The sequence below is a fragment of the Gopherus evgoodei genome, chromosome 3, assembly GCF_007399415.2.
Source record: "Gopherus evgoodei ecotype Sinaloan lineage chromosome 3, rGopEvg1_v1.p, whole genome shotgun sequence".
Lineage (NCBI taxonomy): Eukaryota > Metazoa > Chordata > Testudines > Testudinidae > Gopherus > Gopherus evgoodei.
The window spans coordinates 190,835,290-190,859,747 of record NC_044324.1 but is presented as its reverse complement, the minus strand read 5'-3'; the positions used below and the strand labels follow the sequence as shown (position 1 = coordinate 190,859,747).

At 43.9% G+C, this 24,458-nt stretch overlaps 1 pseudogene; it reads left to right on the top strand.

Annotated features, from left to right (window-relative positions):
• The window catches only part of LOC115647590, a 54,183-nt pseudogene extending 31,552 nt beyond the window's left edge, over window positions 1-22,631 (top strand).
• Window positions 22,632-24,458: the final 1,827 nt, after the last annotated feature.

Below are 24,458 nucleotides of genomic sequence, written 5' to 3'. Positions count from 1 at the left end.
AAGGTCTTTGCTTATAGTCATCATCACTTTTACTCTGGTGGGCACTACATTTGACTTCATTTCTTGGGAGGAGTAATCTGCAAGGATTACTGAGATCTGTTTTGAAGAGCACTATTACCTGGTCCTACTCCTAATACAGACACTGGTCATAGGTTATATAGCCTGAGATTGTCTATGATAACACGTATTGAAACCATACAGATGTTTTTCTTTTCCATATTTGCTATCTTTTGAAGCAGCAATTGTGTATATCAAGTATCTCTTTCTGGTCCAGTGGAGCAGTGCAGAATGTTGTTCTGCACACTTTGTATTGCCTCAAATACTTAAAAGAAACCATTACTGCCAGTAAAATCAATGGCAATTGGAAGCATATTATAACGCAGCCATTTAGTTTTATAATATCATGGCTCTTTATGCAAACCATTTTAATTAGCATCTAAAAATAAATACACAGAACAATTGTTTCTGCTCAATATAAATTCAGATCTTGAGTGTCTTGCAAGCTTTGCACCAATTCAAACAAATACTGGATTCATGAGGTCTTGTCTGGGGTTTGTGCCCAGCCATCCAATGAATATCAATGGGCAAACTGCAGTTGAAAGTGCCTTATTCTCATCTACCAAGCCTATCTATCCCCACTGAGATGGCACCTTGCCCTGGGTGGGGGGCCCAAGAGCAGCCCCTGGGCTGTGTTCCTATCCTCAGAGCCCCCCACCCAGGGCAGATGGAGGGGCTGCGTTGCGACTCCCCACAGCTGCCTGTTCAGCTCTTACCATGGCCAGGCTGTGGCTCTGAGGCCCTGCCTCCTGGCCAGAGCTGGGTTAAGGTAAGAGCCAGGCAGGCAGCTGTGAGGAGCCTGGGTCCTTCTATCTACCCTGAGTGGGGGGAGCCTCAGGGGACAGGGACATGCACAGGGGGCTGCTTTTGGGCTCCTCCCACCCTGGGCAGGAGGGGAGGTGGGCTTCCTGGCCCTGCTCTGGCTTGGCTGGGGGCAGGGCCTCTGGGGAAGGAGTGGAGTCTTGGGGGGTAGAGGAGAGGTGGGGACAGGGCCACTTTTGGGAAGGCTCTGCCGCCCCTGCCTCTATCCACTAACTCCCTAACACCATCCCACAATACACATGCCACCTCTAGACACCAGTTGCTCCATTCTCCCCTCACAAGCCCCCAGCTGGCACAGCCAACCAGCTTTGCACAACGGAGTGAAAGGGGAAAGAAAGCATAAACTGTGTCTTGGACTTTGCATTTGATAAGGGCAAGGGGCAATCAAACTGGTTTGCAGGGGCATCTATATTTGCTTAAGCTTGCTCTGGCCAATTTAGAAGGATTGGATCTAATATCAGAGAGGTGAGTTCAGTACAGAAGTCTAGCAAGACAGTCAGAATCAGCCCTAGAAGGGACAGAAGGCACAGCAAGAACAATTAAAAGTGTGTGACAGGGACACAGAAGGCTATTGTTAGAGTTTATTCACTTAGGCTGGCTCATCCCTCAAAAACCCAGCTTTATCTGTCACTAATTTAAAAAAACAAAGCAAGATGCTGATAAATTGGGTAATAATTACAAGGCCAGCTAGGAAAATCTGTATGAGCAATTCATCAGTGTTAGCACCTGTCCTTAAAATACTGCTGAAGGACTGTAGTTAACAGGTTTGCAACAACACATCTCTATTAATTATTTTTGTTTGGATAAAGGAAATGTTGAACACTTGAGATTAAAGGAGGCTGTTGGGTTTAAGTGGTTAGACAGAGGGAGCTGGAATTAGAGTGCAGTTGATTGACGTATTGAATGCTAATGGCTGTGCAATACAAAATCAGCTCTAATGTACTAATAACATAGCTCAGTGACATAACATATGCTAAACACCTGCATGCTCTCTGTTTGTTTGCACTAAATCAAAAGCAGAGGCAGTTCTGAGTGGATTTATTAGAGCTAACACATTTTGATTTTTTTTTTTATCCTTCAGAATGGAGTCAACTCTAAGATTTATTACTCAGTACCTGTCAAGGCTAAATCTCTATGAGCATGGTGGTGCCAAAGAGACAAGCACACAGAATTCAGGGGTACATGCCCTCTAGTATACCCTTCATTTGGTGTAGCCAGCTGTATACCTGTCTCACTTCGCTGGCTGGCGCAAAGAGGTGGGGGCATGCAGGGCCATCCTTACCCATATGCAAAGTACGCAGCTGTGTAGGGCACCAGGAAACTTGGGGTACCTGTGCAGCTGTGTACTGCTCCAGCCCCCACCCAGCCCCACCTCTTCCCACCCCCTAGGACTGCAGCAGGTCTGCGTCTGCACTCATCAGTGACAGGAAGTGCAGGGACCTGGCCTCAGCCATGCCACTGGTGAGTGCTGGGGGGGTGGTTCCCCCCTGCCCCACAAGCTAGTCCCCACCCCCCACAGAGACTTGGGGCCAGTCCCCCCATGGGGGGGGAGGGCTGCGTAGAGCCCCAGAATAGCTAGGGATGGTCCAGGGGTACTCGAGGACTTTTCCTTGGTCTTACTTATCTGTTTTGTAAGTCCTGGCTTCCTGGTTTCAGTGACCTGTAGTAGCTTTTCACACTGTACTACTGGCATCCTAGTTAAACCTTGGTAAAACATGTTTCAAAACCTTTGCTTTGATTTTTTGCAAATACAAGTAATAGCCACCTGCTATAGGTCATCAGCAGGGATTGATCCTTAGATCTCTCCATCTAAAAGCTGAGAGTTTCGACTGCTTGAATTAAAGAGATACAGCCCTAAATCAACAAAGTACTTAAACATGTACTTAACTGCAAGCATGTGAGTAGACCCATTGACTGAAATGGGACTACTTACATGCTCACAGTTGGGAATATGCTCTAAGGGCTCTGCTGCATATCCTTTCTTTTTCTTTCTGAGGCCCCCCTCCAACATGCTATAAAAACTCCACGGCCCACCTGTGCCACAATAACTGGTTTTCTGTATATAAAAGTCAGGGCTGGGTTAGTAGGTAGCAAGCAAGGTAATTGCCTTGGCCTCCATGCCACAGGGGCCCCCATGTAGCTACATTGCTCAGGCTTCAGCTTCAGCTCCCGGTAACGGGGCTCAGGGATCTGGGCTTCAGCCCCATGTGATGGGGCTTCGGCTTTCTGCCTTGGGCCTCAGTGAGTCTAATGCTGGTTCTGCTTGGAGGCCCCCCTGAAACCTTCTTGAGGCCTCTCCTAAGGGGACCCGGACCCCTGGTTGAGAACCACTGGTAACAAACATTAGTGCTTTAATCGAATTGGGGCCAATGTCCCCAAACTGGCAGCTGTAATTCACTCATTAACTTCTTCTGTGAACCATCCATTCCCATTAGTGGGAGACAAAGACCTTGTGCTGTTGGCAGACTAGGTCATGCCAGAGTGTATTCAGGCCAATTCACCTGTGTATTAGTATAGATCAAAGTGATTGTTGAAGGTAGAAGAGTGTATTTGGTGTTTAGACGTCAAAAAACTAATGGGATGTTATTTGCATTGCTTTTTCTTATCTATATCCTGTTATGATGTAGCAGAAAACATTTACATTGTGTATACCCCTGTAACTAAATAACCCATCACAGAAGCCTTGTGAAATCTAATGAAGGATGTTATCACAAAAAGTGATAATTTCAAAGTGAATGCCCATTGTGTGTAATGACCAGAGATCAGAGATTCAAGGTGCATTCCTCATTGACTATCAAAGGGAAAGCCCACGTGGGTAGACACGCTGTCAGCTTTTCTGTCAGAAGGAAAGATCCTCCTTCTCTGGACTGTTTGGACTCTTACAGGGAAGCGTGCCAGATGCAAAGCAGAGATCGCCAGAGACAATCTGGGTACCCTGAAAAGACTTCTGGGACATTATAGAAAATACCAGTTTGGGGTATCTGCCTTGTTTCCTGACACTCTGCCCTGAGGTAGGCACTCACTGTTACGCACCAATGCAGGCAGCATGACAGATCTAGGCTGTGATCATGTGATTTAAACAAGCAACACCATTGATTACAGGAAGCCGCCGTGAATCAGCTAACAGCATGGTCATACCCTGACCACCAACTGAAAAGGAAGTCCTGATACCCACCATGAAGTCAGGAACCTATACCATAGGCAAAATAGGACCCAAAGATTGTTTACTGCAGAGAGAGGAGAAAATTGTGGGTATGGAAAAAAATTTCAATGCTCTCTATGCAATTTTTAATTCTGTAATATTCTGCACTTCCATTTACAAACAAAACTACATTATTCCATTTTGAAGATACTGACACTGCAACATAACCAAATGTTCCGGTACTCAAGTGTCCACAAACAAATAAAATCAGTAGCAAAAATAGGAACTCCCTTGTTCCCCAGCACATTCTCTTAATTGAGATGTATATTTTGAAGTCTAATTATCCCAAGCAATTGTTTTCTTTCATCAGGAAATTAAATGCAAAATTCTGCATTAATGTTAAAGTAGCAGAAGGTAAAATTGCAAAAAGCCAGACACTGCAAAAAATAAGGCTCAAGCCAGAATCCCGTCTCATGTTGCACATATGTAGCAATTTTTATTCCTTTATTTCTGACTAGAGGTGTAATATAGTAATAGAGTGGGTTTAATTATACACTGTAAATAAATTATCCAATGAATTTATCCCTTGTTTTTCTCCTTTGTCAATATAGCCTAATTTCTCTTCAAGTATTTTACCCTTAATAGTCAAGGAATAGTTTATGTAAACAAATTTCAGCCTATGAGTTTTTGGCAAATGATTCACTTTGACTATCTACAGTTAATTATTTATGGGGAGTAGTTGGTCACCTAAACCACATGCTACTTTGTCTGCCTTTTTATTAAATAACAAAAAACTTTGAAAACAAAAGAATAGAAACTAGCAAAGTCATTATTTTTGGGGTGAACTTTCAGACAAATTATAATGCTAAAATATTGGAAACTTTTGTTATTCACAAATATTTTCATTGGTAGCCACTTGAATATTCACAATCAGCAAATAGGATCTTGCAAATATCAGTGGCGCAAACTCATTTTTATTCATATAAATGTTTGCAAATGAACAGGAGTCCACAAAGAAGGGCGTTTGAGAGGGGGAGAAGGAGATCCCCCTGCTGAACGAACAAGCCCACATGCTAAGGATTTAACTGATCACCATATTTGGGGTCAGGAAAGAATTTTCCTCCAGGGCAGATTGACAGAGGCCCTGGAGGTTTTTCGCCTTCTTCTGCAGCATGGGGCATGGGTCACTTGCTGGAGGATTCTCTGCAGCTTGAGGTCTTCAAACCACAATTTGAAGACTTCAATAATTCAGACATAGGTTAAGGGTTTGTTACAGAAGTGGGTGGGTGAGATTCTGTGGCCTGCATTGTGCAGGAGGTCAGACTAGATGATCATAATGGTCCCTTCTGACCTTAAAGTCTGTGAGTCTAAGTTGGGCTGAGTGAGTTTGTTTGGCTCTTTGTGAGTTTCTTTCTCTTTCTGAAAAAGCAGCAAAGAGTCCTGTGGCACCTTATAGACTAACAGAAGTTTTGGAGCATGAGCTTTCGTGGGTGAATACCCACTTCGTCGGATGCATGATCCAGACTAACACAGCTATCCCTCTGATACTTTCTCTTTCTGGTTATTTCAGTTATTTCAGTTACTGGGTCAGTTGGGACTGTGCATCTGAGGACTCTCTGAGCCTTTGTTCCCTAGATCATCCTTGATCATCTTTGATCAGCTACAATCAGCCTTGTGATCACACTCCCCCTGTGTGATTAATGAGAGGGTAGGGCTGACCTAGGAGAGAAGGCCTTAAAAGCCAGAGGCTAAGCAAGCAAGGGACCACAAACAGGGGAATTTAGAGGGCACAGCAAACAGGGGAGTTTGGGAGGGAGTTTGTGGGTGGAAGATGTAATATAATAATTATGGTTAGGAAAAGCTGCATCGCCAGTGCCAACGCTGCTCCTGTCTCTTCCACCTGTGCCTGTATCCAGACAAACAACCTAACCCTGGATGCCTCTACCCAGATCCTGGTGTGGATTTGCAGAGACTGTGGCCTGCATTTCCCACTCATAGAAAGCCAGGCTGGGGGGACCATCCAGTGTGAAAGTTGCCTGCTGGTGGAACCTCTCAGGAAGCAGGTGGGAGAGTTAAATGAGAAGGTGGCTAGGCTGAGCAGCATCCATGCCCATGTGGAATTCATCGAGAGTATTCACATGGAGACATCCAAGGCTGAGGAGGCTATCCTGCTACAGAGGACTGCTGTCATGCCACGGGGGGAGGAGGATATGGCTCTGTCACAGGGAGGACACTGTCTGATAGTTGCTTCTGGCAGCGGGCAGTGCTCCATTCCTACTCCCAAACCATCCACCATAGTGATGGAAAACCGATATGCTGCTCTGGCAATGAGTGATGAGGAATCACCCCTGAAGGAGGAGGAGAAGCCATATGCCCCCACTCCCAGGAGGAAACGTAGGGTACTGGTGGTAGGTGACTCTCTTTTGAGGGGGACGGAGGCAACCATCTGTCACCCTGACATGACCTCCTGGGAGCTATGCTGCCTGCCAGAGGCCCATATCTGAGATATTACAGAGGGATTGTTGAGGATCATCCGGACCTCTGACTACTACCCCATGCTACTCATGCATGTGGGCGCTAATGATACTGCGAGGTACTGCAGGTGGTTGTCTCTTCAATCCTTCCAGTCAAGGGTAGTGGGTCAGGCAGAGACTGATGCATCCTGGAGGTGAATGCCTGGCTGTGAGGATGGTGTCACCAGGAGGGCTTTGGCTTCGTTGACCATGGGATGCTGTTCCAGGAAGATAAGCAGAGATGGGGTCCACCTATCGAGGAAGGGGAAGAGCATATTTGGATACAGACCTAGTGAGGAGGGATTTAAAATAGCTTCAAAAGGGGCAGGTGACCAAAGCCCACAGGTAAGTCAAGAACATGGAGACCTTTGGAATTTGGGGGGGGAACATGGGCTGTTATAGCAGGGATAAGGGAGAGACAAGACAGAACTGGGGCGGGGGAATCAAATCAGTATTTTAGGTGTCTGTATAGTAATGCAAGAAGTATGGGGAATAAACAGGAAGAACTCAAAATGGTAGTAAATAAACACAACTATGACATAGTTGGCATCACAGAGACCTGGTGGGATAATATGCATTACTAGAATATTGGTATAGAAGGGTACAGCTTGCTCAGGAAGGACAGGCAGGGAAAAATGGAGGTGTCACCTTATATATTAAAAATGTATACACTTGGACTGAGGTTGAGATAGAAATAGGAGACAGACTTTTTGAAAATCTCTGGGTAAGGATAAAATGGGTAAGGAACGAGGGTGATGTCATGGTCTACTATAGACCACCTAACCAGGAAGAAGAGGTGAATGAGGCTTTTTTTAAACAACTAACAAAATCATCCAAAGCACAGGACTTGGTGGTAATGGGGGACTTCAACTACCCAGACATCTATTGGGAAAATAACACAGCAGGGCACAGATTATCCAATACATTCTTGGAATGTATTTGAGGCAATTTTTTATTTCAGAAGGTGGAGACAGCTACTAGGGGAGAGTCTGTTCTAGATTTGATTTTGACAAATAGGGAGGAACTGGTTGAGAATTTGAAAGTGGAAGCAGCTTGGGGGTGAAAGTGATCATGAAATGATAGAGTGCATGATTCTAAGGAATGATAGGAGTGAGAACAGCAAAATAAAGACAATGGATTTCAAGAAGGCAGACTTTAGCAAACTCAGGGAGTTGGTAGGTAAGATCCCATGGGAAGCAAGTCTAAGAGGAAAAACAATTGAATACAGTTGTCAGTTTTTTCAAAGAGACATTATTATGGGCACAAGAGCAAACTATCCCACTGTGGAGGAAAGATCGGAAGTATGGCTTAAACAGGAGATCTTTAATGATCTAAAAATCAAAAAAGACTCCTACAAAAAGTGGAAACTAGGTCAAATTACGAAGGATGAATATAAAGAAATAACACAAGTATGCAAGGACAAAGTTAGAAAGGCCAAGGAACAAAACGAGATCAAACTAGCTAGAGACATAAAGGGTAACAAGAAAACATTCTACAAATACATTAGAAGCAAGAGGAAGACCAAGGACAGGGTAGTCCTGTTGCTCAATGAGGGAGGAAAAATAATAAAAGAAAATGTTTTCACCAAGAAGGTTGGTGGTGATTGGACATCTAACATTGTGAATGCCAGTAAAAATGAGGTAGGATCAGAAGAGGCTAAAATAGGGAAAGACCAAGTTAAAAATTACTTGGACAAATTAGATGTCTTCAAGTCACCAGGGCCTGATGAAATGCTTCAATACTCAAGGAACTGACTGAAGAGATATCTGACCGTTAGCGATTGTCTTTGAGAAGTCATGGGAAACTGGAGAGATTCCAGAAGACTGGAAAAGGGCGAATATAGTGCCAATCTATAAAAAGGGAAATAAGGAAAACCCAAGGAATTATAGATCAGCCAGCTTAACTTCTGTACCTAGAAAGATAATGGAGCAAATAATGAAGCAATCAGTTTGGAAACATCTAGAAGATAATAAGGTGATAAGTAACAGTGGTAGACGTGGTATATCTTGACTTTAGTAAAGTTTTTGATGCTGTCTCGCATGACCTTCTCAATAACAAACTAGGGAAATACAACCTAGATGGAGCTACTGTAAGATGGGTGCAAAACTGATTGGAAAACCATTCCCAGTGAGTAGTTTTTGGTGGTTCACAGTCATGCTGGAAGGGTATAACGAGTGTGGTCCTGCAGGGAAAAGTTCTGGGTCCGGTTCTGTTCAATATCTTGATCAATGATTTAGATCAGAGGTCGGCAACCTTTGGCATACAGCTCACCAGGGTAAGCACCCTGGCAGGCCGGGCATTTTGTTTACTTGCCGTGTCCGCAGGTTTGGCAAGTCATGGCTCCTATTGGCCACGGTTCACTGTCCCAGGCCAATGGGGGCAGAGGGGACTGGCACGGGCCGAGGAATGTTCCGGCTGCCGCTTCCCGCCACCCCCATTGGCCTGGAGTGGTGAACCATGGCCAGTGGAAGCTGCAATCAGCTGAACCTGAGGACGTGGCAGGTAAACAGATTGGCCTGGGCTGCCAAGGTGCTTACCCGGGTGAGCCGTGTGCCAAAGGTTGCTGATCTCTGGTTTAGATAATGGCAGAGAGAGTATACTTATAAAGTTTGTGGACAATATCAAGCTTGGAGAGGTTGCAAGTGCTTTGGAGGATAGGATTAAAATTCAAAATGTTCTGGACAAACTGGAGAAATGGTCTGAAGCAAATAGGATGAAATTCAATAAGGACAAATGCAAATTACTCCATTTAGGAAGGAACTATCATTTGTGCATGTGCAAAATGGGAAATGACTCCCTTGGAAGCAGTATTGCAGAAAGGGATCTGGGGATCATAGTGGACCTCAAGCTAAATATGAGTCAACATTGTAACACTATTGGAAAAAAAAAGCAAACATCCTACTGGGATGTATTAGCAGGAGTGTTGTAAGCAAGACATGCGAAGTAATTCTTCTGCTCTACTCTGTGCTGATTAGACCTCAACTGGAGTATTGTGTCCAGTTCTGGGCGCCACATTTCAGGAAGGATGTGGACAAATTGGAGCAAGTCCAGAGAAAAGCAACAAAAATTATTTAAAGATCTAGAAAACATGACCTATGAGAAAAGATTGAAAAAATTGGCTTTGTTTAGTCTGGAAAAGAGAAGACTGAGAGGGACATGGTAACAATTTTCGAGTATGTAAAAGGTTGTTACAAGGAGGAAGGAGAAAAATTGTTTTTCTTAACCTCTGAGGATAGGACAAGAAGCAATGGGCTGAAATTGTCCAGCAAGAGAGGTTTAGGTTGGACGTTAAGAAAAACGTCCTAACTGTCAGGGTGGTTAAGCACTAGAATAAATTACATAGGGAGGTTTTGGAATCTCCATCACTGGAGATTTTTAAGAGCAAGTTGGACAAACACCTGTCAGAAATGGTCTAGATAATACTTAGTCATGCCATGATTGCAAGGGACTGGACTGGATGACCTCTCAAGGGCCCTTTCAGTTCTATAATTCTATTAAATCAATGTTTGTGTTATTCGACCAGCTCTGTTGCAGAATACTGGATTCTCATAAGTTATATTGTTTAAATCCAAAAGAAATATAGAAGGAGTCCTGGCAAAATATACACGATATGAAAAAGGGCTGAGAATGTTACTGCTGGATCCTTAACTTTTGCATGTTCTGACTTTGAGATTTAAATTTTGCAGTAATAATGTTGCATTAACACAGTCTTTTGAATTTAATTAGTTAAGCAACCACTGTATACCTGAACTGGTCTGAAAGCATAAATCAGGAATTATTTTGGAGCTGGAAAATAGTGTTTCTTTGTAAACCACGAATCACTATCTGGGTGGAATCTACACTTGGGAGCAGTTGGCAATTATGAACCATTTGTTAACTGAGGATACATGGGGATATAGCTGTGGGAGGAGTGGTGGGAAAGGGACAATATCATTTTGTAAATTTTTTTAAAATTCCCCACTCCTTTTTTAGCTGACTTGTTATATACCTTCAATCCAAAACTTCTGAAAAATCAATTGGGCAAACATAAGATTACTGCACAACTCAGCAGTGGAGAGAAACAGTTTTCTATAAAATCCCAAGGCGGGGGGGAAAATCCTACAGCGGTGGCAAATTTCACATCTATGTTGGAATAATATTGTGTATGAGATCTTGTTAATCTAATTGGAAGTCTGTCAGTGATTGGCACATTAGAAATGCTAAATATCCCTGTGGATTAGTTTGGAAATTAACACCACATATGTAGGATGTGAAACCATTTTCTTCTCTGGATTTGAAGAGATAAGTATGGAAAGCAGAAAACAGGTCCTGGCAAGAGGTTCATGGATTGTCTCTATCTTTCCAGCTAAGGTTAATGGCAACACACTCTCTAATGGTTTTCAAGAGATTGCCATAATACTCATATATACTGTAATTGATCTGGATAACCTAAAGCTATACTCCCCAAGTGCTTAAATTAGAACTTCTCTTTAGTGTAGCTAAGATAAATCTAATGTCCTTTAGCAGTTAGCCCTGAAATAAATTGGCTTCTGTTTGGATTCAACAAGGCTAATTTACCCATCAGTTAATCCACCAATGTAACTTTCCTCACACCAGTGAATTTAAAGCAGGGATGAATTTGGCCACTTAACTTTTACAGCCTGAGAATAATCCAAATGATTAATTATTAAGTAACTAGTCTAGACAGAAAAGGTTTTGTGTTTGAGACATAAAGGATGTAGCATTTGGAAAGTAGATCAAATTGAGAGTAGGATCGCACTATGGTTTATAGAAATGGGGGTAGGAGCAGGAGAGAAGCAACACTAAGACCTCAAGTCGGCAAAGTACTTAGTCACCTTGTGACCATGGTTGCTGGAGGGGCTATACTGAGAATACTCAGTCAGAGCAAACTGCAAAGAAGAGGCAGACAATCCCCCAAACTGGTGGTTTATTCTATAATTAGACTCACCAAGCCAATAACAAAAAAGCTTCTGTAATACCTTACTGATTATCAAGAAGCTAAACTATAGTTCCCTTTAAGCAATCCAGCCTTTGGCTCCCACCCAGACAGCCAAGTATAGCGAGGGTTATTTAAAACCTTATTCACCATATATAAACATCTACCAATCCCAAGGGATCAGACACATTACCCATTGGGTCAATGAATATTTCAGATCTCACCCAAATGCATGCTTACAGCCAATTCTTATTTTCTAAATCTAAGATTCATTTAAAAAGAAAAGAGTTACTGTGGTTAAAAGATCATTATATATATATAAAGATATGAACAAAGTTCTTAGGTCAATTTCATTACTGAGATGGTGAAGTTGATGATTTGTATAAGTCCTTCCAGAATTGGTTAAATGGGTTATAGTCCAATAGGCAGTCCATGTGCACAGTTTGTTCAAATTCTTCCATGAAAAGGTGCAGGACTAATCCAGAGGAGACCTCAGTCTTGTGGCTTGAACTTCCTCTGACAAAGTTTAAGCTGATCTGAGATAAAACAGGACCAGGCCTGAAACTTCCTTTATAGTTCTCTAGCAGGCTGATAGCATCTTAGCAGACATTGCAGCAGGGGTCTTCCTGGATGAAGAATAGGCAGTGTATACTGTTGCTTTGAAGCTCAACTTCTATTTTCTATGTATATATCTGTAAACTAGTAGTATTCATTAACATAAGGCAATTAGCCATTCAGACTATCAAGGCATTCCATTATGACACAGACAATTTAAACTGAAGACAATGCAAGTAATATTATTTCCTGCAGTATCTTACATCTTGGATCTTAAGGTTAATTGAACCATCCATATGCATAATGTAATATAATTAACACATGAATGGGAATTAGCATCCACAAGCTAATCTGGTTACCCTGATAATTTCTAACAAGATATAGGTAAATACTGAGAAATACAATTAGTATCTATTCCTAATCCTCTAGGAATACAGGCCTATATTTTAAGAACTCTAGTCAATTTAACATGGCTTTCCTAACTGTCTACAAGGAATGGCCCTGTTTATCATTTCAATAAGTCCTTACAGGTTGTTTTTGTGTCACACAGTCTGGTGGCTGTTTAACCCTTGCTGGCTCAGCACCATATACCTGCTTAACTTTAAGCACATGTGTAGTCTTACTGGTCATAGAATATCAGGTTTAGAAGGGCCCTCAGGAGGTCATCTAGTCCAACCCCCTGCTCAAGGAAGGACCAATCCCCAAATAGATTTTTACCCCTGTTCCCTAAAGTACTCCCTCAAGGACTGAACTCACAACCCTGGGTTTAAGCAAGCTAATGCTTAAACCACTGAGCTATCCCTCCCCCCTTAATCAAGTGGAGTATGCACAAGCTTAAAGTTAAACATGGTCTTCATTAACAGAGGCTTAAATTGGTTGCTTTCATCTATATTTCATCAAAGCTAAAGTAAGTTTGGCGGGATAAAGTTGTCTGAGGCAGCCTTCGTTTTTGCTGTGCACTCTGAAAGTCTGATTCACCATTGCTCTGCACTTTGCATAGACAAGAAGCAAGGCATTGCAAAATCAGACTGCATGGTTCCACTATTGCCAGCCTCAAAGGTTCAAAAATCATGGTCGAACCCCCACAAATCATGAGATTAGCACAAAAATCATGTGATAATAGTGTTTTGGTCTCTCTTTTGATTTTTTTTTAACTCTCCCAGTGCCAGGGTTGCCAATTTTGTGTGGAATATTCCTGGAGGTTTCATCACATGGCAATATTTAATTGAAGATTAATCTTTAATTTCTGGAGACTCCGGGACATTCTGGAAGGTTGGCTACCCTACCCAAAGCACATGTGGGACCATTACTGTTTCCCACTCCCAAATGTATTGGAAAGGCAATTTTGGCCCCTGCTGCAGGATCTCTCACCCTCACATCTGCCTGTCCCCCTGCCTGCCAATTGATTAATTCTGTCAAGCCCCAGCACCAGCCCTGCTTCTGCTGCAGCTCCCAGGGGTTCTTCCTTCCCCTTTCCCAGGCTTAGGCCATATGTCCACCATAGTCCCCTTCTCAGGTCTGATGTTGCAGGGAGGGAGAGGGGAGGGGAGAGGAGCAGAAAGGAGCTGTCTGGTTCACAGGAGAGGAGGGTGAATGAGGAAGTGGAGCTGCTGTGCTCTTTCTGCTCCCTCTTCACCCCTCCCATCCTCTGAGAATGGTGTTGGGTCCTGTGGGAGGGGTAGAGAGCAGTGCCTGCATCTACAGCAGCCCTCATTGGCTGCTCTTCCCAGGAGGTGAGTGGGGAAATTAGCCACTCAGATAGGAGTTCATCCCCTCCCTCTCTCCCCCTCCCCCCCCCCCAGAGCTGAAATTTGCAGGAGGGCTGGGGGTTCTCACATCACTGTCCAGCCCTGGCTGAAATTCTATGTGCAAAAGAATCTCAAGCACTGGCAACATACTGGACTTCCTATGGCCTCCCAGGTAACAGCTGGGGGCTGACCGCCAATAACAAAACTAATGGTCCTGTATCTAGGGGATCACAGAGCAGTCATTCAATATAGTGATGAGGACCTGTATGTTCCTGGCCTAACTATGCCTTTTCAAGCTCCACATCCTGCCCCCATGACTCCTGCCCACCCTATGGAACGGGGTGGGGGAGTCTGCTCAGAGTCTATGGCTCCAACTGTGTAACTTTTGTAGAGTTTACTTTTGATTTACATTGGTGTAACTGAGATTAGAAGCAAGTTCTTGATGTGTAGTATGTTTGTAAAATGGGCCAGATCCTTAGCTACTGTATAAATTTACTCCTGGGGGAATTCTGCATCACTGTGCAATGCAGAATTTTGCAGAAATGAACGTGTGCGCAGAATTTCCTTTCCCCCCACAGAAATGGGTGCTGCTGGCTGTCACTAGGGGCCACTGGACCCGGCAGCTCACACATAGAAGACAATGCTAGGGGAAGGGAGAGGGAGCTAGAGGGTTCCTGGCAGGGGCGGCTCCAGGCACCAGCGCAGCAAGCGTGCCTGGGGCAAGCCGGGGGGGCCACGTGCCAGTTGCTGTGAGGGCGGCAGTCAGGCGGCCTTCGGTGGCATGCCTGCGGGAGGTCTGCCGGTCCCGCGGCTTTGGCGGCAATTCGGCGGCGGGTATGCCAAAGGCGTGGGACTGGCAGATCACCCGCAGAAATGCCGCCAAATCCGCGTGACCAGCGGCTGAAGGCTTCCTGACTGCTGTGCTTGGGGGAGCAAAAAACATAGAGCCACCCTTGGTTCCTGGCAGCTGCAGTTCCCAGCATGCCCTGAGGGAATGAGAGGGCGGCGCAGAGGAATCTCTGTGCAACCCTGGGACCAAGCATTAGGCTGTTTCTCTCTTTGGATCCCTGGGCTGTGAGGGGCTATAACTGGGCTTTGGGTTGGTGGGGGTGTGGGTATCTGGGTAAGGGAGGGGCTCTGCAGCTGGTCTTGTGGGAAGAAGGTGTCATAAACAGATAGTTAAGGGTTAATGTCTCTTTTACCTGTAAAGAGTTAACAAACAGGGACCAAATACCTGACCAGAAGACCAATCAGGAAACAAGATACTTCCAATCTAGGTGGAGGGAAGCCTTTGTTTGTGGTTTTGGGTTTGTGTGTTGTTCTCTCTGGGTCCTGGACGGGACTAGAGGTGCAACCAGGTTTCCTGCCAATCTCCCTGCTACAGTCTCTTATCTATCAGAATAGTGAGTAAGTAAAAGGCGGTTATAGTCTTTTAACTTGTTTTTCTTTATTTGCAGATGTGTACTTGCTGGAAGTAGCTTAAATTGTGTTTTCTGCTGGAGGAAAGCTTCTTTCTATTGTCTATACGCTATAAAAACCCTGTATATTACCATGTTGATTACAGAGACAATTTTTATGTTTTTCCTTCTTTATTAAAGTTTTCCTCTTTTTTTTTAAATCTAATTGATTATTTTGGTATCTTTTGTAAGACTCCAGGGAAGGGAGTCTGCACTCACCAGGGAATTGGTGGGAGAAAGGAAAGGGAGGAGGGAAGAAACACCTGCTCTCTGCGTTTATCTCTGTCTCTCTCTCCGGAGAAGAAGGGAGGGGGAAGGTAACATTCTCTCAGGGTGGTGATTCAAGGAGTTGAATCACGGTGGTCTCCTAGTGTGCCCAGGGCGGGAAAGAGCTGGGAGGAAGAAAGGAGGGGGAAGGGAAATGGTTTATTCCCCTTTGTTGTGAGACTCAAGGAATCTGGGTCTTGGGGGTCCCCAGGGAAGGGTTTTGGGGGACCAGAGGATATCAGGCCCTGGAATTCGTGATTGGTGGCAGCGCTACAGAATCTAAGCTGGTAATTAAGCTTAGAGGACTTTAGGCTAGTACCCATATCCTGGACGCTAAGGTCCAGAGTTGGGAATTGTACTATGACAGAAGGTGCAGGTATCTGGGCTGGGGGGGCCCCACAGCTGAGCTCTGGTGGGGAGGAGGTTTGGGTGTAGTGGCTGGGCTCTGTTGGGGGAGGGGTTGTGGGTGTATAGCCCCCTGGCTGGGCTTGGGGGAAGGAAGGGGGCAGAGAAACAGGACCTGGGGTGTCATGGGGATTTCTTTAACTCTCTAATGCTGGGGGGATTTTTGTGTGTGTCTGTATTGTTACAGACATACTTGCTGACAGGTATTTTGAAATAAATTACCAAAATAATTGAAACTGGTGTGATTATGTACTGTAATTTTTGACAATTAAAATTTGCAGAATTTTGCAGAATTTTAAAATATTGTGTGCAGAATTTTAAATTTTTTGGCAAAGAGTGCCCTCCGGACTAATAAATGTATGTTTCAAAAGAACTTAGGGGGAGGGATAGCTCAGTGGTTTGAGCATTGGCCTGCTAGATCCAGCATTGTAAGTTCAGTCCTTGAGGGGGCCACTTAGGGATCTGGGGCAAAATCAGTACTTGGTCCTGCTAGTGAAGGCAGGGGGCTGGAACTCAATGACCTTTCAGGGTTCCTTCCAGCTCTATGAGATGGGTATATCTCAAATTATTATTATTTATTAACTATGCTGAAAGATCTGGACTAATTTCAACCTAGTCTGTTAATTGCTGATTCTGCATCCATTAACAATACTACACAGGATTGCAGAAAGATATTTGCATGATACATGTTATTCAGTATCCTGTGTATGCTGTATAGCTTGTATAACAGCATTAAGCATCTATAAGTCTTTGAAAGCAATTTACTACAATGTTGCCTGGCCGTGTTTACTTATTACTATTTAATGATTTGATGGCATCCATTATTCTTTTCTCTTTTTAAAGTCTGGATTACATTTTCTTTTAGCTCCTCTGTTCATTTTTGCAGGAGAGTATCCATTCAAAATACAGAGCTATACTTTTTATTTAGGATCATGGTTGTTTCATAGGTTCAATGTATAATTTTTCATAGTAGTCTCCAAATTATCTCATTATTTCTTCTGTTCCTGTAGGATTGTGTATCTGTCAAGGGGTATTTCATTTTCATTGAGTTCTTCTAGCTCTCTCCCTGCTTCTCTTGTCCCTTACAAAATATTTGTCTTTTGCTGTATCATGGCTAATTGTTGAAAAGATTGGTAAGCGTTTGCTTGCCGTGTTCTACCTAACTCCCAGAACTCACAGTTTCCTTATTCTGCCCCACTGATGTACCACATATCTGATACAAAGAAAGAAATTTAGGATGAGATCCTTATCCTCCCTCCAGCTAGTTTACAAAATGTAAAAGGGAAGTAGCATTGAAAAGGGGCCTTAAAAGCCCTGTATCTAACTAGAGGAGGATTCCCTCCCATGTGGGTGCTGTGAAAAACTGGCATAAGGCTGCCTCCCAAGGACCCTTCAGAAGTTCAAGTATAAGGTGTCCCAGGGTGGGGCCAGAGATAGAAGGGGCACATCTGAGGCAAAGTCACATCACTCATCACTGTGGAAGTTTCAGGAAATGCTGAAGCATATAGGACAGCCTGGACAGGCTGCTGTAGTTTAACCACCACTAAGAGGAGGCCTCTCCAGCCCCTGGAACAGCCTACGCTCAGGAGGTTACAAAGATGGCTTAAATTCCCCTTAGTTTCCTTGTTGTGCTCTAGAGGCACAACACCTCACCCTTAATTCTGGGGGCCCCCCTTAACTCCTAGGCCTTTGTGCTGAAGCCTCCAGCAAGCCTGCCATTTGATGTTGACTCCACTAGGAACTGGACTGATCCTTTCTCAAAGGTTAACAAACAGCCATCAGAAGATAGTTACTCTTGCGCACTACCATGGTAGACCAAATTTAGACCCCGTGATCTAGAAATGAAAGGCTCTGTATTACCATTCCTCTGAGCATTTCATTGTATAGTCTGGCACACAGGCTATTTATTATTTTACATCTCTGTACAACTTTGCAGAACCTCCCAGACAGGTTTTTCACCTGGTGAAATTGTAGTCATTGTCACAATGAGACTATGAAATGAATAATGACTTCTAATGGTTTGAATTCCCCAGAAAGCTTGAGCATGGATGCCAGTTCTTAGGAAATGTCCGCTTTTGAAGATCTACAGCATAACTTACTGGGGAAAGATCTGAATACATAATTGACAACTTATGTTTTCTCAGTGTCCTTGAGTCCTTCAAAAGCCATAGGAGGGGGGGAAAATCAGTTTTCAAGCATGATTTGTGTGGAGGTGAAAAAAGAGGTTGTAATCTCTTTTCTTTAGAAGTTCTGTAAATCTCTCCAGCTGGCAGATGCCACACTTTAGCTTTTTAATGTTGCTATGATATGTAGACTCTCTGTAAAGTTAAGTTTCTCTCTTACTAGTTTGAACCCTGACTATAACAGGGTTCCAAAAAGAACTAGATAAATTCATGGAGGCTAGGCCATCAATGGCCATTAGGCAGGATGGGCAGGGATGGTGTCTCTAGCCTCTGTTTTGCCAGAAGCTGGGAATGGGCAACAGGGATGGATCACTTGATGATCACCTGTTCTGTTCATTCCCTCTGGGGCACCTGGCACTGGCCACTGTCAGAAGACAGGATACTGGCTAGATGGACCTTTGGTGTGATCCAGTATGGCCGTTCTTATGTTCTTAGTTGCAGTGTGCAATTAAAGATTTCCCTCCTGTGATGGGATTCACAGACCCCTCACTAAGACTATAGGAGTAATGGAGCAGTTCTGGGCCCAGAAGGCCCTGACCTTCAGCAACTGCACAGCATGCTCCAAATGGATGGCCTGCTTAAAAGGAGACTCTGACAGTCAAGCAGGGGAGAGTGAAGGAGAGACTGGCAGCAGGCAGGTAGCTGGGCTGTAGCTTCTGGGACAGAGGATCTATAGGAGAAGAGTCTGGACTATGGGTAAGACCCAACCAAAAGGCCAAGGGCCTGATACCCTTTTTTCTTGCCTCTCTCCCCTGATAAGGGGAAGCAAGTGGACACTGAAAAGTGGACTGGGAAGATCCAACTAAATGTTTGACCTAGTGAGACTGTGGAAGCAACCTTCTGCATAAGAGGGAAAGACGGTGTCATGACCACACCCCTAAGTGGAGCGAGACAGGACGAGGTAGGAAGAGCCCCGGAAAGGCTCATCTGTTGTACCAGCTAGGAGGGACCAAGCTATGTCGGCAGGAGAGCTTAGCTACAGGAGAGCTTAGGCATAGCTACTATGGTTGGGTTCAACGGGTAGTGATCAACGGCTGGATGTCTAGATAGCTGCCATTATCAAGCAGAGTGACCCGAGGTTGATCCTGGGGCCGGTTTTTGTTCAACATCTTTATTAATGATCTGGATGATGGGATGGATTGCACCCTCAGCAAGTTCACATATGACACTAAGCTGGGACGAGAGGTAGATAAGCTGGAGTGTAGGGATAGGGTCCAGAGTGACCTAGACAAATTGGAGGATTGAGCCAAAAGAAATCTGATAAGGTTCAACAAGGACAAGTGCAGAGTCCTGCACTTAGGAAAGAAGAAATCCCATGCACCGCTACAGGCTGGGGACCTGACTGGCTAAGCCAGCAGTTCTGCAGAAAGGACCTGGAGATTACAGTGGACAAGAAGCTGGATATGAGTCAGCAGTGCCCTTGTTGCCAAGAAGGCCAAGGGCATATTGGGTTGTATTAGTAGGAGAATTGCCAGCAGATCTAGCAAAGTGATATTCCCCTTATTCAGCACTGGTGAGGCCACACTTGGAGTTACTGTGTCCAGTTTTTGTTCCCCCACTACAAGAAGGATGTAGACAAATTGGAGAGAGTCCAGAGGAGGGCAATGAAATGATTAGGGGGCTGGGTCACATGACTTATGAGGAGAGACTGAGGGAACTGTGGTTCTTTAGTCTGCAGAAGAATAGGGGGGATTTGACAGCAGCTTTCAACTACTTGAAGGTGTGTTCCAAGCACCATGGTGCTAGACTGTTCTCAGTGGTAGCAGATGGCAGAACAAGGAGCAATGGTCTCAATTGCAGTGGGGGAGGCCTAGGTTGAATTTTAGGAAACACTATTTCACTAGGAGGGTAGTGAAGCACTGGAATGGAAGGGAGGTGGTGGAATCTCCTTCCTTAGAGGTTTTTAAGACCTGGCTTGACTGGGATGCTTTAGTTGGGGTTGGTCCTGCTTTGAGCAGGGGATTGGACTAGATGACCTCCTGAGGTCTCTTCCAACCCTATATTCTATGATTCTATTCTAATACAGGATATTTTTAGGTAGTTGTGAAGTATCTAATTAAATTATTTAAACAATTCTGTTAAAAAAGAAAACTATAGTATATAGCATTATTAATGTGTTTTACATGACATTTGCAAAGGGGAAGTTTGTGTCTAAAAAGCATATGGCCATTGATAGCTGCTTTCAACTAAACTAAAAAGAGGGTTCCAAGGAGGATGGATCTAGGACTGTTCTCAGTGATAGCAGATGACAGAACAAGGAGTAATGGTCTCAAGTTGCAGTGGGGGAGGTTTAGGTCGGATATTAGGAATAACTTTTTCACTAGGTGGGTGGTGAAGCACTTGAAATGGGTTGCCTAAGGAGGTGGTGGAATCTCCTTCCTTAGTGGTTTTTAAAGTCAGGCTTGACAAAGCCATGGCTGAGATGATTTAGTTGGGAATTGGTCCTGCTTTGAGCAGGGAGGTTGGACTAGATGACCTCCTGAGGTCCTTTTCAATCCTGATATTCTATGATTCTAAGGTTTTGATATCATGTGCTCACAATACATTAACTGCTTGTTTGAACTCAGAAGCAATATTTTATTTTTTCTTGGTTTTCATTCCATTCATGAAGCTTGTACTAGTATAGTAGCTTGTTTTAAGTCTACAGGATTCCATAATTCTTACTGCTGGTGGGGTTTAATAAAGTTTCTACTATTTTTCTATCAAAAATTGAAAAAGTCTGATGACTGGATACAATTTTTCTCACTTTCCAAAAGCAAATGAAACAAATGTAACTTATTCAAAATATTTCACATGCACAGCAACAAAAAATATATTATCTGGAAGACAGACAGTTCTGTCTTCTAAAAGTTGAAAGAACTGAGTTTAGAGCTACAAAACCTAGATGTTAGCTATTTACTAACTCTTGGTCTGTGCCTGTAGGGAATATCATGACAGCACTGAAGTCAAGGGGTGTTTTGCAATGGAGCCACGATTTCACTCATACCCCTTCGTGCAATGATACTTTCAGGACAGTTAGTCTGGTTCTGTATTTGAACAGAAGGCTTTGAAGGAAGTGCTCTTACATTTAAAAGATAATCAAGGTTCAAATTCCTTTACTATTGTACACATTGAAATCTGTCATCTGTTAGCAGGAGTTGGTATAATCATAGTGAGACCTTAACTTGAGTGGGGCTACAATGATTTACAGCAGTTAAGGAAATGGTACCTTGGATATAGAGAACTAAGCTTTCCAGAGGTTCATGCTGGCTTGAATGAACAGAAGCAAAGATGTGGTGTATTAATTTAACATCGTTACCAAGTGATTTGAGCTTATGAATTCCAATTTTGCTGAGCTGCTAATATAGCTCCTCCAAACACAATAGCTCTTCTCTGTTAATAACTTACACTTCATCTCCTACAGACTTTTTTGCTCCCTCTTGAATCCTGGTCACGTTGTCCAGCATTCTGGAATCTTCCTCACCTCCTAAGAAATAATTCACTGTAATTAAGGCTGGTCCAAATTGAGTTATACACAGCACAATTTCACTAGCTGGTTAAACATATTCCAAGCCAATTGTCAAAGTGAAGGGGATGTGGTGGATTAAGATATACTAGGAGTATATGCAGAAGAGCTATGTCGTGATTATAATTACATTATCTGTGCCTCTGCAGGTTTGGAATGACCACACCCGCAACAGTGGCTGGAAAAAGTGTTCCTCATAATTTATGGCCTATTCGGGTGTGCTGGGACTATCCTTTTCTTCAATCTGTTCCTGGAGCGTATATCTCTCTCCTGGCTTTTATTATGAAGGCTTGTCATGAGCGGCAGCTGCGAAGAAGTGGTCTTCTACCCCCTAACTTTCGAAGGGGATCAGCTATCTCTGAAGTGGACAGCCTTGCTGGATGGAAACCATCCGTTTATCATGTGATGCTGATTCTGGGAATTTTTGCCTTTACACTGGCTTGCTGTGCCTCAGCAATGTACACAGCAGTGGAAGGATGGAACTACATTGACTCCTTATACTATTGTTTGTCACATTCAGCACCATTGGCTTGGAGATTTGGTAAGCAGTCAAAATGCAGTGTATCAAATCAGGGATTATACAGATTTGGAAACTTCATGTTTATATTAATGGGTGTATCTTGCATATACTCCCTTTTTAATGTCATATCAATTGTAATCAAGCAAGTTTTAAACTGGCTGTTGAAAAAGTTTGGATGCAGGTGTTGCTCAAAGTGCCATAAATCAAGTGCCCGCCTTGGTCGTCGCAATGCCATCACCCCAGGAAGTCGCTTCCGTAGGCATAACATCTCTGTGGAAACTGATGGACAGTATGACAGTGACACAGAGGGGAGGAGGCTTTCTGGTGAAATGATTTCAATGAAGGAGCTCACAGCATCAAACAAAGTCTCTCTGGCCATTTTGCAAAAGCAGCTTTCCGAGATGGCCAATGGGTACCCTAGAAATGTCAGTATGAACAGCAGACAAAATGGCTTCTCTGCAGGCATTGGTGCACTAGCTATCATGAACAATAGGTTGGTAGAAACAAGTGATTCTAGGTAGAGTTTTTGACAGTCTCTTCTATAAGATAATGACATTTTCTTATTCTTTATTTAATAAAAACCAAGTTATTAGGCTGATCTTATCATGAGCTTATGGAAGTTCTTAAGTGAAGAGATAAACTCCAAACAAGCAGCAGGTCTATTTTTATTTTATTTTTTTGAAGTCTTCTCTGGGTTGCAATACCATCTTTGCCCTAATGTGTTTTATTCTCCACATGGCTGGTGTTGGGAATGGCATCATACAGCATTTGACATGCATTTAGAACAGAGTTGAAGTGTAGGGGGGCATGCAAAGTCAAGTCCCGCCCCCCAGATTGGCCTGCTGGGGGTGGAGAGGGAGAGGAGCTCTGTTCTTCTCTCCCTGTGCCTCCCCCTGGCATGTTCAGCCATTCTCCGTGGCAGCTGGGTGGGGCGAGGGACAGAGCTGCTTCTCCCTGGCTGGGAGGCAGTGACGGCCTGCTCCCTTCCCATGCTTGGCTGCCAGGGACAGCAGCTGAGCGTGCCAGCGGGAAAGAGGGCTCTGGCTCTCTCGGCCCCAGTCAGTGGTAGTAGAGCCCAGGCAGGGAGCAGGCTGCCATTGCCTCCCAGTCAGGTTCTCTCAGGCAGAAATGGCTCCATCCTGCTTCCTGCCCGGCTGCCAGGGAGAGCGGCTAAACATGCCAGGTGGGAGGGGGAAGTGCAAGGAGAGAAGGACAGAGTCCCTCCTCCGCCCCCCAGGTAACATGAGGTGGGAAGAGCATGGCAGGCCCAGGCTGGGCACAGAGCCAAAGTGGGGAGGGGTTGTCACTGGACAGAGGAGATACGTGAGGCAGTCATGTGTCTTCCCCTTTAGATTGTGCCCCCCCAGTATGGGGAGGCATGAGTCTATGATTTAGAAGAATGATGTATGTGGCTACGTGTGAAGACAGTGCCCTAATCAAGATGCTTTTCTTCATTGTAGAGAATGGCCTGAACCAAAATCCTGAATCTAAATGCCACTGAACTCTGGAGTACTTCAGATCTGGATTCAGCTAGGCCCTTTCTCTGTGATGAGCTAAACCAAAACCCCAGAGTTTAATATCCCCAACACCCAAACTTTGGTGAAGTTTGGATCTGGACCTGAACTTTGCACCTTATGCTCCTCACTGATCCATTAGAAGCCAGTTTTGTGCATAACACACACACAGCACAACAAATATACTAGCTTAGGTGTCTATCATGCTCCCATTGAAGTTAATGGAGGGGAAATTCCATTGATTTCAATGGTGCAGGGAAAAGCCCAGTGAATTCCCATGGCCATGAATTATTTTTTCCCTCCACCAAATTTTCGTGTAAGATGGTCTGTAACATTAGCTACTATCTGATTTCAAGAAGTTACATGGTTATCAGTTAAAATTACTCTGGCTATACATGTGAAACTATTTCTAGCTACTGAGTGGCTGAAGTCAGCCAAAGGGCAAATGCATCATTATTAACTTCATTGATGTAAGAAAAGCCATACTCACCTCGGATCTCAAGTGTTTTCCTCTCTATTACCCAGGAAATACATAATCACCACATGGTTTATTTCATTGTTGATGATATAATTTGCTGCTGGAAATAAATTGTCAACTTAGGCTTTTTCCACATCTATATAAATTCATGGTATGCCTACATCTTGAATACTGCGTGATCTGGTTGCCCCATTTCAAAAAGATATATTGGAATTGGAAAAGGTAAAGAAAAGGACAATATGAGGAGAGATTAATAAGACTGGGACTTTTCAGCTTGGAAAAGAGATGACTAAGGGGGAGATATGATAGATGTCTATAAAATCATGAGTGGTGTGGAGAAAGTAAATAAGGAAGTA